Here is a 13,696-nt window from a genome sequence, read left to right as displayed (position 1 = left end):
TACTCATTTTTTTTTTGTCAACATTTTTCTACTTGAATAGTTTTTTATTTTGTGTAGCACTTTGGTCAATGTGCAATTGGTTTAAATGTTCTTCATAAATAAACTTGACTTTGCCTTTCCCCAAAGGAAAATTGTAATTAAAACAGTTTTTTTATGTAAAAAAGAAGAAGAAAAAAAATCTGATTTTACCACAGAAACCAACATGAAATACCAGCAGTTTGTCCCAAAACAGCAAAGCACCTGAACTTGGCGACATGTTTAAAACATGACATCATGTGAGGGAGTAAAGATCGCATTGGAGGGGCTGCTAGATCCCTTACTTGTCAGGTCTTAGCATCAGAACACCTAAGGCAAAAGAGAGGTCAATCTTATCTCAAACATAGATTAAAAGTATGTTTTTGTTGAAGATTTCAGCAGACCAGGTTAATTAAGGGTGATTTTCCACCTAAACTGGTCCAATTTAATGGCAGTTTGTTTTTTGGCTTGGTTCATGAGGTTTGAAAAAGCAACTATTTCATTCTGCTCCCAGCTACCCCACACAGGCTTGTATTAGACCTTTTTTCCCTATAAATTTCCAATGCACACATCAACTCATCCAGCTCCAGCTGAACACATCATGCTGCAGCCTCCTCCTCCTCCTACACTGAAGAAGGCTTAGGCAGTGTTGGAAACCATGTGCTCGAATCCAGCAATTCCTAATCCCCATGCACATTCAACATACTCTCTGGGCCTTCACAGAGTCTCCTGTGCTCATCCTGCTTTCCATGTTGTGTTTGTTTGCCCATCTGTGTGCCCCCCCCCCCCCCCCCCCCATTCCTATTCTTATTTTACAACATCCTTCTTACAAAGAAGATAACTTAAAATTTATTTGGTTCTTTTTTTTCCTTCTCTTTTTAAGCTCATTTACGTTTTTCCATGTCGCCATTCCCTCCAGCTGAGAGTAGTCTCCGGCGGGAGCTCATTATCGCCGGGCATGAAGTTGACTGTCAGGGTCTCAGCTGATTTGTCACAACCCAGCTCCCTCCTGCCGCTGAGCCCAGCAGATTGCTGGTGTTGTTGAGCGGCGTACGTATGTTTGTGGGTGGGGAGTAGGGTAGAGTCCAAGTTTGAGGAATTGTTTAGAACTGCTTGCTTTAGGGACCACAAGGAAGTATTTTCTATGGCCTCTGCTTGTCACCGTCTTGTTTTGTGACAGCAAGGAGACAGCTGTAACCCGCACTGCACATGTTGAAATTGTTTTCTCCTGGCATTTGTCATGTTTCTGGTACCATTTACAGTAATTCATGCAGTTTGGTTTAGTGCTTTGCATTGCACAGCGAAATGGAACATTGCTCATTTAGAAAATGCATGAAATAGAAATTGTGGTAGTAAGAAAAGATTTATGACACAGACAGACACTTTTTGGCTTGTTGAATTCATCATTCGTTCATTCATAGGCAGGTCTCAAAACAGTTTGTTACTGTCAGTTTTCTAATCATAACTTGATTTTCTGCTTTATTTGTGATATAGATTAAAATAAGGATTTTGCTCAGGAATTTTGTGCTTTGAATTGTACTATACGTCAACAAAAGGACAATTGAATTTGAGACAACTGATAAATCATTAAATACAAGTGAATGGATGAATGAAAAAACTGTCCTGAAAATGTTTGATTAAAAGACATTTAGGGGGAAATGATCACACTTTGCCTCCCTGCCTTATGAGCTAAAACATTTTTTTTTAGCTGCAGACAAACCCAAATCTTTTATTCTAAATTACAGCTGAAATCTGACTGATCGGACTGAAGTACGATGAAACACCAGCCTTAAAAACACAAAATCCGTTCTGATATTTCATTAAGTGTATGTGTGTGCCTTCAGTGGAAGGTTTTATCACAGCCTGCAGTTTAACTCTAAATCAACAAACAGCTCGATCAGATTCCCTGTTGGTCCGGCTCATCTGAACTGACACGAATCTGTCTTTTTTAGGACGACTAGAATCAGTTTTTGCTCTGCTGACATCAAATTTGATTGGAGACAAAAACAGACGGTGAGAGAGAAAAGGAGAGGAGGAGGAGGAGGGCTGTCAGAAAAGCAGAGGAGAGCAGGAACAGGAGAATTAACTGTTCATGTCTGTGTTTATTCCCTCTCTGTATGCTGGTCGATATCCCACTTTTCCTTCTATTTGTCTTCCTTTCTCTACTTACATTTTTCTTTGTCATTTCTCATCCTTGAAGTTTTGCTCCGCCTGCCTCTCAGACTCTTTCCTCCTTTAAACCGATGATAGATTCTTATTAAAAATAGGGAACATCAGGGAGACTGAGACCTGCCAGAGGTGTGTCTCTGCACAAAATCTGCATATATAGCTTATACTGTCTATCTATCAAAGAACTTTCCAGCTGTAAGAATAATACAGTGCAGTGTGAACAGGATCTGGCAAAATACAGATTCAGATTAACCGTATTCAATTTAATAATAAAAATAATCATGAAATTTATTAACACTTCCAAACTTTGGACACTTCTTGCTGGAGAATAGTTCCCTGTCAGATATATAAACCGTCTCCACTGCCCTGCAGGTTCTACATATTTTCCTACCTAGCTCAAATTAATGACTCAATAAAAGGCTTGTACAGAACGTGTTGAGATCTGCTTCATTTGAATTGGGTACGCTAAAGCAGGGAACCAACTAAACCCCTAAAAAAACATGCAATACTGTAGTTAGATGGAGCTAATGTCAGATGTATTAAAAAAGGGGCTAACTAGCATACACCTGGTCATGCTAGTTACTAGATTGCTGGCTAGTTTGCCAGTTTAAGTACTCAGTTACCAGCTGTTTTCTCGAATATACTCATTTTATTACTGTTGAAATTGAACAGAATCAGCCTGTGTGTTTGGCTAACATCCAAAACAGAAAGAAAGAGAGAAAAAGAAAATCCCAACTTGCCCCGACTCTTGTGAGATTCACTCAACTAGACAGCAGAGAGGACAGCGTTTATGTCATGGAAGTTCACATATCTTAAGTTTTTGAGTAAATGGGACATAAGTGGTGTAATTAATATTGTGAAACATCTACAGGCTAAGCTAAGTTCTACAACACTGGTGAATCTACTAGAGATACAGCCTGAAAACAACAATGGCTAGTTATCAACTAGGCTAAAGTTGCTCCTCAGAGGGAAATTTAACATGTCGGTGAAAGAACTGTTATAACTGAGTTGCCATCTTTCTGCAAGATCGTTACACTGTTTGCACTGAGGCCCACATGCTTGATTTTGTTTATTTTACAATGCAATCATTAATAAAGTGCTTTAAAGGATGATATTTCATCTGTAATTTCTGTTGTAATCTTGCAAAGCATCAGACTGTTATGTGTAGCGGCGGAGGTGAAGACCCAAATGCAGGCAGTTCAGACAGGAGGCAGAAATGTGCTGGTAACAGGGTTTATTTCCCAAAAACTCAGGAACGGGGAGCCACATATTACAGTGAAGAAACCATAAGGATCCAATGAGGAGTAATTGAAAACCCAGGACTTAAATACACTGACTAATTAAACGCAGGTGATGTGAATGAGCAATTAGACAAGGTGCACTAATGAACAGAAACCAAAGAAACACTACACTAAGCCCTGAACACCAAAAACCAAACATGACCAAAACTAAGACATGAAGTCAGAACAGAAACCATAAACCATGACACAAATTATACATAATGAAAACAGACTATGTAATGAGATTAAGCAGCCAGTGCTTTTAAAGGTAAATGCTGGCTGACTTGATAACCAGTGTAGGGGATTTTATATGTAGTGACACAAGTTTCCTTTCTCAGCTATTAATGCAGTAATGTAATAATAATGTAATTAATATTGCAAAAATGATAAATGTTAAATATATTCTGCAAAAAATTACAGAATATTTTACAAGTAAAGCATGTTTAAAGGTGAGGTTCATCACTGTTAAGATACTGGTATACAAATAGCACAACCTTGGAATGTCTGTGTCATCAGTTTTGTGTGTATTAGTGCTTCTAAATGAGAAATCTGAACAGTAGAGCACACACACCAGGCACAACTTGCACTCACATACATGCACAGAAAGAGAGAGACCAGGAAAACACTCCTCACTGGCGTTTCTTGGTGTCTTCTCACTGTTTCCTTAATGAATCTCACTATGTGTGTGTGTGTGTGTGTGTGTGTGTGTGTGTGTGTGCGTGTGGGTGTGTGTGTGTCAAATGGACAGATGTCCCCACTCTCTGTCCCACAGATGGGCCCTGTGATGCCAAAGTGTCTTTGTCCAGATTTCACAGGATGCTTGGATACTTATAATCAAACTAAACCCAATTGGGCCCCACTGCTGAGTGAGAGCACATTTGTGTGTGTGTGTGTGCGTGTGTGTCACTGGAGGGACGACAGTGTCTAGTATAACACTGTGTGCAGATCACAGCTCTGGCAGTCTTCTAATCCTTCTTGCGTTGTCTGCTGAGACCCTCGCTGCACTCTCTGCTCACCAACAATTACAACATTAAACAGATCTCTCTTGCACATGCACACTTACACATGCATGCGCAGGCACACACATGCATTTGCAACGTACACACCATTAGCTCCTGTTTTCTTTTCTTTCTTTGAATTTCTTTGTAGATGTTTGTGTGTGTAAGTGTGTGTGCATGCTGGAGCCTCCTGTGTGTTACATAAGTCATGCTGAGGGCCAATATGTCTCCAATCTGCCTCTCTGGAGTGGGGTGTGGGGGTGAAGACAGTTCACCACACAGGTGGAACCAAGGCCACAGCAAGGGCAGGATGATGAACAGTGCACCACAACTGACCTTTTCTCTTCCTGGACAGGTTGTAAACAACCCCCCCGATTTGTCAAACATATTTTGAGGAGTGCTTTGATTAATTGGGCACTAATTTATTTATCTGAGGTCATTTAATTAATGGAAAATGAAAGGCCTGACCTTTTTTTTTTTTTTTTAAATGGAGAGAAGAGCAGCACTGTCTCAGGCAAAGTCAGTTAGAGGATGGTGGATAACTAGCTCAGTGTTTGCAAGTAAAATGTTGCCATTATGATTTATGAGCCAGCAATCGATACGATTCCGTGTATGTTCAGGTAGGTGGTTTGTTTTTTCTTTCAAATAAGAAAAAAAAAAAGAAAAAAGTGGGGAAAAAACACTTTTTTTTTCTATTTTTGATTAATAAACCAAAAAAAATGGAAAGCCGGATAATCGTTATTGTTTTCCCAATTTGGTTTTCAAACCAAAAATGGAAAGAAGAATAAAGAGTGTCCAACAATGTACTGTATCTGTGGTCGTACACTCTGTTTTTTTGTTTGTTTGTTTTTTTGTTTTTTAAGTCGACTTCAACTCCAATATGTGTCATCTCGCAAAGCCATTTATCCAGCCATTTATCAGCCATGCTGATATGACTCCAGGTGTGCTTTCCCATGACACAACATTATAGTTTGTGCACAATTGAAGATTAAATGGCATGTATCTGCAGAAGTTTGACTCACAAAAAAATAATTAAAGCTCAGAACTGTGTCTTTTTAACAAATTAAACAACTTGTTCCCGCTCCTAGTCTCTCTGACAAGCTACCCTGCTGCGCTGAGTGGGCAGACCAAGTCAAACTCTCACATGCTTGCCATGTACCACCACAGGCTATGTGAGTGCTGAAACACACACACACATTTTGCCTTTACGCAGCATATACAGAAGCGTTAGCATTTCTGTTGAGGTGCAACTGTGAAATTAGCTGAAACGAGTGCTGTGAATCCCATTGTGTGGGAGGAATGAGAGGAAAGTAAGACTCTGCTTTTCTAATATGCCACATTCTGAAAACACTTGTTCTTAATCACCACCTTAAAATTAAATTTTGAATGATGCTCTTATGTGTTTTGATCTGAATCCTTGACTTTACTTCAGATTGTTGTCTTCAGGTTCAGGGAGCTGTTACTATGACGCAGTGGTGCTGATGCTCTTATAACCGATGTCACTGGTACAGTCACTCAAGCTTTTTTAAAAGTTCAGTTAAACAGACTTACATACATTTGAAGAAAAGAGGTTTCAGAGGGTTAGCTTTTGCCCATTTTCCTCTGACCTCAACAAAGTATTTTTGTTCAGACATCTGCTGATCATTGGATTTGTTCTCGTTTTCTGACCATGCTCAGCCAATCTGGCACCAACAACTCCGATCCCCTTTCTTTTTCATTCTGATGCTCATTTTAAACTTCAACAAGTTGTCCTGACCATGTCTACAAGCCTAAATGCACTGATTTGTGATTAGTTGATTAGCAATTTGTGTTAACAAGCAAATGAACAGGTGCACCTATAAAGGGTCGATGAGTGGGCTGGTGTCATAATGAATGTCATTAGCTGTCAGGCTGCAAAACACTTCTACCTAAAAGTACAAACCTGAACCCAACACATCCAAGATTTGATTTTCCCTTCAGCATTTAAATGAGGGACTGATGCTCAGCTCTGTTATTCTGTTGCAAGTTTCAGTGTCTGTTATCTTTTAACATTTTTAACTTGCACAGCACTTTTTATTCCTATTGTACTTTTCTTATTATTATTTCAAACCACTGAGAGGTTGCACTACTTTTGTTGTAATTATCATTTCTTTTTTATCCCTAGTAGGTCATTTCTCTGGCTAACAAGCTGTGTGAGGGGAAAAATGAGGAGAAAGTGAGAGATTCAGTCATGTGTTAAGAGAAGGCAGAGGAAAAGAGAAAGCAGACAGGGAGAGGAGTCCTGCAGAAACGAAAGTGTTGAGATGAGAATGGAGAAAATGAAAAGAGAAAATAAAATGCAGGTATAGATGCTCAGTCTTCTGCAGAAGCATTCAATCATTCATGGACTTACCCCAATGGTATCAATGGATGCCTGTTAGAGACACACAAATGTGCATGCATAGTGAATCACAGATCTTCAACAAATAAAGCGTGACAGTGCATTGCCTTGTTTGTGATAAAACATCAAATTTATCCAAGATTAATTGTAAGGTTTGACTTTTCCTCTTGTTCTTAGGAAAAATAAGCCCAGAGTGAGTTGGCAAAAGTAATAGTTTGAGCACTTGTTTTGCTCCCATTGTGCATCTTGAATCTGTGCCTGGGGACAGGATCCTTTAGCGTAAACATCTGTTTTCTCCTGTTTTCATAAACCCTGCAGCAAATACCATCTCGGTACATTGACAGAAAATTTAATATGCTCAACACTGCCTGCCTGCTCCATTCATCTCCTGTAAGTTAACACAAATCACTTGCACCATTGTAATCCCTTACCTGATGAAAACATCATTATACTGGAGCGGGGAATATTATCCCTGGAATTACATTCAGTTATTCTCTGGTTTTTACAGCAAACACGGGAGTGGTCTTTTTATAGAGAAACTGTGCTCAATTCTTTGCCAGAGATAATCTCTTTTTAGTAACTGCGCTGGAGACGCCTACAGTCAGCACGGACACAATTTTCTGGCACCGTGGACATTATGAAGTGCTTTGCTGCAAAATGAGATATAAACCCTTTGAAAAAGAGTGACAGGTTCCTTCACAGAATGATTGATGGTAGAAAATTAAAGCAACCAGCAGAGCTTTATTCTGAACACTTTAATCCTCTGCTGACAAAATGACTGTTAGTGTTTTTGGGAGACTTGATGACAAACTTTTATTTATTTTTTTTCCATTCTGCAAATTTTACAAGGTCTTAAAAATCTCTAAAGTTGATGTCAATGAAAATGAAGTATATGCAGTTGGCACTGGCAGGTGCAACACCATAAAGGGTAAATATTTTACACAGAAGTCTCTGTCATCACATCACAAAGATGTGAAAGCCACCATTATAACTGCAGCTGACTCATTGTTCTGTGGATGTTTATATACTAACTCTATGTCTTGTGCATGCTTGCAGGTGTATGGCACTTCCACGCAACCCACATATATTTAACAGTAAAATCTAGTTTAAAAAAATGCAATATATTTTATGTAAAATCATTCTTTTTTTCTTTGTTCGAGGTGGGAATGTGGATAAAATAGTGGGATTTTTTTCATATATATATTTTATGTTTTTCTACATTTTCTTCTCACTTTTTGGGTTTTAACTGGAGCTCTTTTAAACATCATCTCACACCAGCTCTTACCAATCAAAGGTTGCATGTGAGAAGGTGGTCAGCTGCACAGGAGCAGCAGGACTTTCAGTTACAACTCAAAGTCCTGTCACCTCTAAAAATACTCTGCGTTGTTGGGTGATGAACCAAAGGCTGAATACTGGAAATTGATGGATCATTTTATGGCACATTGGCAGTCAGAATGATCATTTCCTCAATGTGAGTAAGACAGAAAATTTCATTGTAGAGGTTAGGAGGATTAGAAATAAACCAAACTTTTCCAGCATGAGAGTGGATGTTGAGGAGGACTGCAGATATCTGGGGTTTTCCCTGGATAATAGACTAGAATGGAAATGCAACACAGAGACTGAATGCAAGAAGGTACAGAACAGACTTTATTTAGATCCTGGGGGGGCTTCAGTATTTGCAGCAAGACCTTATATATTTTTTATAAGGATTTGTAGGTTGTGTGTTTCACTAGTATATAATATACTGCTTGAGTGTGTGAGAGTGTTAAATATGAGAACCACTTTCCTCATTAACAGACCTGAGATTAACACCATATGTTGAATTATTTGCTGATATATATTGTTAATATATTGTCTTTACAATATTGAATAATGAGTTTTCCTATATTGTGTAGCCCTAAAACATTATTATTAAACCAAACGTGCCTTGAAAAGACTGAGAAACCAATACTCATGGACTGAGCCAAATGTAGACCTTAAAATGCACTTCATGACTTTCCAACCTTCAAACTCCACTTTCCTGACTTCTATGTGACATCTATTTTGTGCATTTCTGGAGCCATCATTGCCCAGCAGCATCCAGAGCCTGACAAACCGCTCTATACAACTTTTTCTGTTAGGACGGAGCGTGACGTCCTAACACAACAACAACAAGAAAAAAAGAGAGAAAGGGAGAGAGGACGAGATAAAACATGAGTCAAGATAAATTGTCTTTGTTACAGGTAGGATGCTAGATGGATTCTGAATTAACCTTCATTAGGGGGCACGTCACTGAGAAAATCTGCAAAAGCTCTGCAGTGTGTCTTTAAGGAGTCCAGCACAAAGCTAAGCACAAAATGAAACGTGTGTTTAAGCATGCATAAACACAAGTTCTCAATCAAAGTCAAATCAGGTTGTTTTGAAAGTGTAGTTTGTTTTGAGAGGTGTGAATGCACAACCAAATTTTGATGCAGATCTAAGAAGCAAACTGGTCTGCGGTTTGCTTAAGTTAATCAAATGCAGGAAGCGGACTACAGCTTATGCGGTGGAAACGCAAGTTGTGCATGTGAAAGCAAACTGGGACGGCTGAATGTTGCAACGCCCACTGAAACAAGTCCTCAATCATAGCAAGTCTAGTTAACTATTAGGTGTAGGAAAAGGCCTAAAAGACCACATTTGGTGCAAACCCGAAGCCGTGAGAATGCCTTCCCCAAAGCAAACCATGGTGGTGGTAGCATCATGATGTGGGTATGTTTATTATGGACAGAGCCTGGGAAACTGCTGTAAACTGGAACAAAAAATAAAATGCTAAATACAGTATGGACAAATTCTAGAAAAGAACATTTTTCTATCTTCCAGAGAATTTAGCACTCAAAATATACTTGTGAAAGGACCCTTAAAAAATCTGTTTAATTCACCTTAAAGAAGCTGTGATAGTTTTGACTTGAAGGATTTGTAAAATAGCTCAACAACTATATGTGATAAGCTAATAAGAACAAAAGCAGGAGACTTGTGCGTGCACATATTACTTCAGAGTAGTAAGCATGCTGTGTTGAGGTACGTTTAGAAAACATGCATCAAAACCCTGCAAAAGTACAATGTGGCTCTTCTGCCCTTCTGAACATTTCTCTGCTTACCACTGTTGAGGTGTATCACCAAATTTTGGCTCTTACCCTTGTCCCTGCTTTCCTTTCTCCTCTTAGTTCGTTCATTTACATAAAGAGATCTGGAGCATCAATTGCACGGCTGAACACGTTCCATTTTAATTGAGACGTCCACGTTAAGATAGACATGAATATTACATTCATGACCATCGGGCCCTATTAATATGCTAAGGCCAGTTTAAATGTTTTAATATTCGTAGTGTAAATAATTGAAATTGGGTTCATGGGCAGCACTGAATCATTTGTCAGAAGTGTTTGGGCTCTGAAGTTCAGTGAGAGAAAGAATTTTAATCTTGCGTGTCCCGGTTGAAATGTGACATGATTTCCCATGATGCACCGTTGCATGTGTTTGGCCCACTCTATCTGCTCCTGTGACCCCTAAATCTCAATTTTTAGCTTTCTAAATTGAGGACATAGAAGAGAACCAGTGTTTTTGACAGGTGTTTCGTCTTATCCGAAGACCTTCTTGTCTCCCCAATTGCCTTTACACATGTTAGGGACTCACACACTTCGGAAATTATTCTAAAAGAATCCACATCTGATGTTCCATTGGACACGGATGCATCAGGAGCGGCTGCTGTGATAAAGTTGCCGTTTCAAGTCACTGAACTCAGCAATTTATAAGAAGCCAGTTGGACGCCTTTAGTGACAGACATCGTTGCCTGAAGTTGCACACACACGCATGCTGTGTGTTGTAAAGGAAGATGGATCGGAGCACAGATTGTAAGTGACATGTTAATTTCCGTCACTCACAGCCGAGGAGGGGGCTATCAAAGTCAGAGAATGCAAGCCCCAGCCATCAAGGCTTCCCTCCTCTTCTTCTGTTCTTTTCTCATTTATCCCTTTTTCTTCCCTTGTCTTCCTGTCACTGCATCACTCCATCACCGGCTATGATCAAAGAGATGTTTAATTTATCTTTCTGCCGCATCCATGCGAATCATTTGAGTCCTAGAAGGCTGCTCTTCATAAGGCCATGAGTATCTTCTCACCCTACAAGTCCAACCTCACATTGAGACACCAAAAGGAAAAATAATGAAGCTTCAACACCATGAGGCTAAACTTAGAAAAGCATCATTAAATCTATTTGAGATTAAAAGGACTAGTGTTACCTGTCAACCTTAATACAATTTGGCAATCAAATTTTTATCTAGGCAAAGAGCGACGAATTTTAAGAGCTGGCATATAAATGTTTAAGTTGATTCTTAATGCTAGAGACAATTTAAGGAGGTAAGAAGGTTTATTGTGAAAATAATTCATTCTGACTGCTTTAAAAGTTCAACAGAAGTGTTTTTTTTATCAACAGTTTGTTCATATTGCAGTGTTTCCATAATTAAAAATAATCATTTCAGTTGACTTAATAATGTCTAGTCATGTAAATAGTATTAATCTATTATCTAGTTCTAAGATAGATAAGATTTTATGTCATCATCTTTTACCTACGGAAGCTGAGAGCAGCCATTACTGGAATTATTTTTTAATTTCTCCATGGGGTTAATCAAATCTTTTTTTTCTTTGTTTTTCATTTCATAGACTTTGATGGCATTTTTTCAAAATCAGAGCTTATTTTGATGTGCTGATTGAATTTACCTCGTTATCTTGGGAAAATCTGGCTTGTGTTTTCGGAAGATGACGCCCACTGTAACTTATTACAAAAACCTTAAACTCAGACTGTTAGCAAACACTTTCATATGTGGTACTAAATCGGATCATAACGGGGGGGGTCGAAACCCGGTTCCACACAGGAACTGGCTCTAAATTTTCCAAAGCACCGGAATCGTGCGCCACTGGGCTTACTGTTCAAATCACTGTTAAAATCACACTGACTACAAATAAACAGACATATACGTGTTTGTTGGTGGAAGAGGCGTGGTACATGACAGTGGCACAAGCTCTAATGGTGAAACAGTTATGGGTGGGGGATGTATTGCGATGTGCATTTTTAGTGCGCATTGGGCCATGTGCAATTCAGCGAGCAGAGAGAAATTTAGTTTTTTTTCTATGAAGTCTAAAAGTGGCTGCAGCACAAAGCTTGGAAAAAACTCAGAAGCCGGCAACACGTGAGGAAAAGCCTCTGGGTCTGGCAGGCCTGATCTGATCTGGCTGGGACTCTGTCTGAGACTTTTAAATAGTTGTTTTAGCCTCCTAGTAAATAGTGTAGATTGGCATTGAAGTATAAATATTATTGCCTTCTTTCCAAGTGCACATGCTGCTTAGTGCGCTATGGCACAAAGAGAAGGCAAGATTCCTTTCAAAAACCCCTTTGACTTGTGTGTGTTTCGGTGCACTTTTTGATTATGTGGACGTTAAGTCCTACAAGGTCCAGTATGTTGTATCCATCTCTGCATACCCTACACTATACTTCCACAAAATCTGATCCACAATGTCAGGAATCTAAAAGTAGAAATTAAAAACACGTGTGGTCAAAATGACCACCTGTAGCCGAAATAGGTAGAACATATAATATTTCTTCTGTTCATACTAAATATTAAAACTTGTTTTATTATTTATTTACATAGTCAACCTGCAGGTAAACTTAAAAGCCTTGGTTGATTGTCTGATTTTAAAAACAAAAGTTCATTTAGTGAGGTGATTAAATGAATAAATGTGGTAGAGGGAGGGGGGCAGGCTAAAAATCATAGAAATTCTGGTCACAACACTTAATTTAGTGTTTGTATTATTGCATTCTTAGCTGACTCCATGTAAACATCTACAGAGCTTTTATATTAAGTGTTGGATTGTTTACCCTTTTCAGAGGAGATCTGTAGTTTTGGCATACAGATCAGTTTGAAGAAATTATTTATCTGATTAATTTTCTTTACATTGTGTGGTGTTAAAAAAGATTCTAAACTCAGAGTTTAGGTATGAAATTGACAGAGAAATTTTTGAAAACATAAATCTGTGTCGTAGATACTTGTTTCTTCTTTTTAAAATTTTTTTATCAGAAATTGATAAGGGACTCAATAAAGAACTGGATCAATAGCCAGAATTGACATCAATAAAATTTTTTCAGTTCCCATCCCTAATCATATCTGTCATTAAACTCTTTGAAATGTAATTTTTAGTGATTTTAGTCGACACTGTGACCTTTCATCTGCCCCTACTGGTCGCTCACATATTGCAGCTTGCAAATGTGTAGTGTTAATTTCTGAGGACGTGTACAAACTTCACTTCAAGTCAACACGATAGGCGACAGCCATGATAAGCATGCATAAGCATAATTTTAAAAATATATATATTTTTACTCAGCTTTACTTTTTTCTGTGAGCATTGCACTCACAGTTGGGCCCAGTCCTTACACAGCAGTCCATCCCATCTGCAGTCAGGAGCAGATGTTTACGCCTCCTACTTTTAGGACAACCAATAGCCACTTTCCTTACCAAGGAAGTGGTAACAAGCTTTGATTCCTCTATCATAAGAGGATCACAATAATCTCGGAGATGAGTGGTTTGTGTGTCATCACTTCATTTGACGGTTAGTTGTCACTGGGATGAATCTTTTACAGTGGGTTAATTGCATGTGTTACTCATTTCAGGCATGGCTGTGGTCAGTTTCTATATGCATCCATCATTTCTAACCAAAATCTTTAGTAGAAAATGTTCACCAGTAAATGATCCACATTTATACTGTGTGATCTTAAAGTACCATTTTCCTTGTCAATAATGCTGGTTCTTATAAATCTCATTTTGCTGTGTTGGTAAACTATGGCCTTTTAGTTTTTTATAAGCTATAATT

At 38.6% G+C, this 13,696-nt stretch overlaps 1 protein-coding gene across 2 annotated transcripts in view; it reads left to right on the top strand.

The window, feature by feature from the left end:
* The window catches only part of mpped1 (metallophosphoesterase domain containing 1), a 77,623-nt gene that overhangs the window by 51,147 nt on the left and 12,780 nt on the right, over window positions 1–13,696 (top strand). The gene's annotated exons all lie outside the window — the stretch shown is intronic.

Source organism: Melanotaenia boesemani, chromosome 23 (genome assembly GCF_017639745.1).
Source record: "Melanotaenia boesemani isolate fMelBoe1 chromosome 23, fMelBoe1.pri, whole genome shotgun sequence".
Classification (NCBI taxonomy): Eukaryota; Metazoa; Chordata; class Actinopteri; order Atheriniformes; family Melanotaeniidae; genus Melanotaenia; species Melanotaenia boesemani.
The sequence above is the reverse complement of the archived record's forward strand: the minus strand, read 5'-3'. Positions and strand labels throughout refer to the sequence as shown.